The following is a 6,000-nucleotide window of genomic DNA, read 5'->3' on the forward strand; positions in this document are numbered from 1 at the left end:
AAATTTGAAATTTATCGAGAAATATCGAAAAATATTTCATACTGCATGTTTGTCTAAATAGGAACCCCAATATTTATTCTCAATAAGCAATTTAATCAAAAATAAAAGATAACTTTCGAATTTTTATTACATAAGAATATCAAAAACTCTATCGCTGTTATCGATAATATGGTCATAGTCGTAAGAAAAATATCGAAAATATATATTCGTTACAATAATATTGCTATCGAGTTTTTGTCGTAAATACAATATATAACTTTTATCGATAATGATAGAGCTAAAATTTATCGAGATTAATGTAAAAAAATATAAAAAACTTTTAATTTATCGAGAAATATCGAAAAATATTTCGTATCGCATGTGTATCTAAATAGGAACCGTAATATTTATGCTCAGCAAGTAACTTAATACAAAAAATTTCGAAAATTTGTTTATAAAAATCAATCGAAAACTCGGTTATCGATAACAGACTTTTTGTCAGAAGAAAAATATCAAAAATATATAATTGTTAACAATAATATTGCAGTCGAGATTTTGTCATGAATAAAAATATCGAAAACTATATCGTTGTTATCGATAGTAGATTTTTCTCTGATAAGAAAAACATCGAAAATATATATTTGTTATCAATAATATCAAAAATTTCATCATTGTTATCGATTCTTAAATTTATCGATTGCAAATCATCAAAAGATTATAACTCAAAATATGTTTTGTAAGGTAATAAATAACTGTTATCGAAAATATTACTGTTTAAAATTATCGAATTTAAGTTAAATAGAAATGAAAAACATCGAAAATAAATAACTGTTGTCGATAACAGATTTCTTGTCATAAGAAAACTATCTAAAATATATTATTGTTGTCAATGATATTGCAATCAAGTTTTTGTTATAAATAAAAATATCGAAAAGTATATCGTTGTTATCGATAATATTACTGCTTAAATTTATCGATTGTAAATCATCAAAAGATTATGACTCAAAATATGTTCTGTAATGTATTAAATAACTGCTATCGATAATATTATTGTTTAAAATTATCGATTGCAAGTTACTGAATTTGAAAAGAAATCAAATAATTAAATATCTCAAACGATTGATATTTAAAAAATACTAAGACACAAGTTATAAATAATAATAAATTAAAATTATATAATTTTTGAGGGAAAAATATATATAATTTTTTAAATATGTATGTCGTTAAGAACTATGCAACAAATTCTCTAAAACTAAAATTTTCGAAAATTACGTTTAGAAAATAAATAAAATATTCTTTAAAAAAAATGTATACTCCAACACAAACAAAAATTAAAGTCAGATAAAAGCGCATTCATTCTGCCCAGGATTTACTTATACCATCCTACACACTCCTACACCCATACACTTGCGGAGATTTAAATGCGAATGCATATGACGATAACCACACACGGTGATAGATGAAATTGTGCACAGCCATAAATGTGATTAATCGATGCGACACGCCCGAGTGACTCCCAACGGTGTGTCAACAGCATCAGCAGCCGCAGCAACAGCCACCGTTAGCAATGGCGATGGCGACAGCGACCGTAGCAGCAGCAGCGCTGCCAGTAGTGAAAGCAGTTTGGCGCTCATATGAATGAATTTTTGATATATCGCTATAAATATATGTATGCATGTGATACCTAAGGTGGCGAGTACTGTTAAATGAATGAATGGCAATTTTAGTGTTTTTATTATGATTGTTGTTGCTGCTGCTTTACTGCTACTTGCAAATGTCAGTGAAGCATGAAGCCAATGTTTAATTTGGGAATACCTTCATTGAGTACACATACGTACATATGTATATACACACATTCACTCATATGTAGACAGTGCAACCGTTATGTAATGAATATGATTCGAAATGAAAATGATGTTGAAAATGAAAGAAATTATAACTGAAGTAAGTGAGAAAGAAGTGGATAAATGAATTTGAAATGGCGAGTAAAGTGACAGGAAGGCATGGATATTGGTTTGATGTTGAAAAGAGGTGAGAACAGTAAGCCATACATTAAGCATGTTTTGTCACAGAAAAGACTGAAGTTGCTACAAAGCAATAATAAATAAATTGAGCAGCAAGAACTTGCAAAAAATCGTGTCTAAATTATTAAGAGGAATGACAGAATAGGATTGCGATTTTTTATTAAAAATTTTTGATTTAAAAATTGCAAAAATATTTTTTAATTCAAAAATTGGAGAAACGAAAAAACAAGATTTTTCTGTCAAAACCTGATAAAAGTTTTTTCGGTCCGGTGTTCACCACTAGAAATTAGAAAATTTAAATTTTTTTTATTTGAGTTATAAAAAGAACTATTTAAATGTTTATTCAAAGTATTTGCAATGTATTATTGGAAGACCTGCAACCGAGAGACTGTATTTGTTTCAAGAGAGAGCTCAATATGATAGAATTTAATAAACATGCCAAAAAATGAGCTTTTCATTAAGCCGTTTGGTTTACGTCTAATTTTCTTTTAGTCTTTTCGAGTTGGAATTTATCCAGAGTATTGGCTTGAAAGGAAATGACAACTCGAAGGCAATCTTAAATTTGTATCAAAAACTGTTAGCCAACACTTTATTAATATTTGCAAAAGTAGAATTCTGGAAGATAGTTCAAAGTGAGAAAGACTCTCATTTATTTGAAAAAGAAAAATATTGAATAATAATTTAACAATCTCCAACTTTAGTTCTTTATTATCTCAATTAGATATTCTTAGAAGTTACAGCTTTCATAAACACACTTCAATTTTTCACTGAATTTTATATTTTCCAATTTCCTCAGTAAAATATTGATTTTTCAAATGTTTATCTGCAGAAATTACTCATACGCCATGTTGCATAGTACTGCTCTCTTGTTATTTTGAAGAAAAATTATATCATTAAGAGTTGCATTTGTACTCTCGTTACGATGATCAATAATATACCTTTCCGTTATAATTAAGAGCTGATACTTGGAGAAGATTTTTTTGAGTTGTCCAAGAGTATATTTTTCAGAATACCAAGAAAAAAAAATTCGAAAAAAATTTAATCTAATCTAATCTAATCTAAACTAATTTAATTTAACATAATCTAATCAAAGCTATTCTTATGTAATCTAATCTAAACTAATTCAATCTAATTCAACCTAAACTAATCTAATCTAGTGTAAACTAATTTAATCTAATTCAATCCAATCTAATCTAATCTAATCTAATGTAATCTAATATATTCTGATCTAACCTAACCTAAACTAACCTAACCTAAATTAATCTAATCTAATCTAGTCTAAACTAATTTAATCTAATTCAACCTAACCTTAACCAATCTAATCTATTCTAATCTAATCTAATCTAATCTAATCTAATCTAATCTAATCTAATCTAATCTAATCTAATCTAGTCTAAACTATTCTAATATATTCTTATCTAACCTAACCTAAACTAATCTACTCTAGTGTAAACTTGTTTAATCTAATTCAACATAACCTAAACTAATTTAATCTAATCTAACGTAATCTAATATATTCTAATCTAACCTAACCTAACCTAAATTAATCTAATCTAATCTAGTCTAAACTAATTTAATCTAATTCAACCTAACCTAAACTAATCTAATCTAATCTAATTTAACCTAATTTAATCAAATCTATTCTAATCTAATCTAATCTAAAAATTTGCTATCTCTATTTTCCCAAAGTCTACATTTTCCCTTTGTGTATTATGTCCAGCTGAACAGACGATTAATAAGGGTTTGGATCCCAGACAACACAACACAACAGAGCGCTTCAGCTTTCGAAGAATCAAGCGGTCCCAAATAATATATTAAAATTAAGAATTTATCAACCCTAACAACGCCTGAGTACAATTCACCCACTAGCAGTTGCATACATCATGCACACCACACTGCGTATGAGTAACAATACTCTCATTGTATTTACTCAATGTTACTATTGCTGTTGTTGTAGCGGCAGATAACATTCCAGAAGTAATTTTGAAGCATGGTGCTGAGTTGAAAGTCCCTGTACGGTTAAAAACCCGGGTGCGTTCCGCTTACTCAGACCAGACGGTCATGGGAACGGCATGTTACTCATACGCAGTGGTCAACTGCTTGGTCTGCCACTCATACACCATAAACGCCGCAGGGCTTAAGTATTAAACAAATAGCATTTATAACCAGCGCTATGTATTTCAGCAGAGAGTTTGTGTGCAAGTTGAGTGTGAGCGCCGGCTCGTGGCTGTATTTTTAGTTATTTTAAATGCAATTGGAATTGAACTTCGCAAATATATTCGCTTGTCCACACAAATTACCACAAGAATTTATGCATTTGACGGCGCTGTTTTAGACAAATGCTAAAAGCCAAGAGCTATGAACTGCAGAGAGTGGTTAGAGCATATTTGTATAAGGCTTGTGCTTTATTTTATATTCGGCGTTGACGAAGAGGAATATTATGTCAAAATATAAGCGTAATTTGTAATAATATTATATTTTTACATCAATGGTCAGTCTGACAGCCGGAAAAATATACTTTTAAGTTGCCACTTTATTCTTGAATACATCATTTATGCAATGAATGTGTGATTTTTCTGCTTGCATTATTACACAAGTGTCACAACGCTAAAGAAAATATCAACTTTTTGTTCCCTTATCACATTTCGGCCACGATTTCTTGTTTGCTTGCTGAAATTTTATTTGCACTGTGCACACAATTTTCAAATATCATTTTGAAATCTTTTCATATGTTTACTTTGAAAATGGTTTTGCTGTTGACTTTGCATGCGTTCTATGTGACTTGTGAAGAATTTGATCAGAAAATAAGCGAAAAAGTTTGAGTAATAGATTTTTTAGTTTTTGTGTGCCAAAAATATTTGTGTGGTGGAAAATGGCTTGACTAATTTGGTGAGATGTGAGGATGTCTCGTTATTATAAAAAAATTTATAAACTTACTTAAGAAAGCAAGGATTACTAAAAATATATGTGCTGGTTTCAATTCATTTTAGTCTTGCTTTTCTTCTATATCTTTCTAAAAGAATACATGATGAACTTTGTTGTGATTTCTTATGTATTGAATTCACAGCTTTTGTATAAAAAAAAAGTTAGGGTTATTTGAGAAAAGAGGCGTGACAATTACCTTGCAATATTAATTGTTGAGATTACAGATTTGAAAATAGTTTTAGTCTTCTTCTTAATTGGCGTAGACACCGCTTACGCGATTATAGCCGAGAAAGCTGTTGGTTTTTCATTGGGGTGAGCTTTTTACGTGGCGGGTCCCAAACCCAGCGCACAACCCTATGCAGGGGTGTTTCGCCTTCTCACTTTAGCTCACCTTCGAACGGATGTTCTTAGGCTACCCAGAGGATACTTGGTCAAAGACCGGAAGTCGTGAGCTGCTTGAGTCATATGTAAAAGAATCGTTTCTGGCCACTCCCAAGTGAATGGCGATCAGAGAACTTTCCTCACTTGCGTGAACTTCTACACATGACCCCATCCTCCAATAGTTTTAGTCGCATTCTTGTATTGATATCTATTCATAAAAGAAACAAGCTATTTGTAAATATGAACATTGAAATTTTAACTCTATTGAATATCTTGATTGTGCTAAGGCCGTATGCGATAGCCAAAAGTTTTAGTAAAAATTTGAAGCCAAGAATACCTCTAAAAATCGCAACATGGTGAATTTTGGAATTAATTGGATACGCATTAACACAAGGATGCTTTTTTCGATGATTCGAATTTAATAATTATTTGGAGTAAATAAAGTGAAATACTGTTGTGAAGTTAAAATTTTGAAACATCTTTTGAAACTTATATACTATACTAGAGGACCCGCCCACGTTTTACTGTGGCTGATACATAGGTAAACTACTAATACCATCTATATGATTTCTATTAGTTAGATTATAAGTATTAGTTAAGGAATAATCGCATTTTTGGTGAAGCAACAAAAATGAATCAAAAAGCATTTCGTGCGTTAAGAAAGAATTGGTTTTTGCGGTAAAAATACTAT

This window comes from Bactrocera tryoni, chromosome 4, assembly GCF_016617805.1.
Source record: "Bactrocera tryoni isolate S06 chromosome 4, CSIRO_BtryS06_freeze2, whole genome shotgun sequence".
NCBI classification, from domain to species: Eukaryota; Metazoa; Arthropoda; class Insecta; order Diptera; family Tephritidae; genus Bactrocera; species Bactrocera tryoni.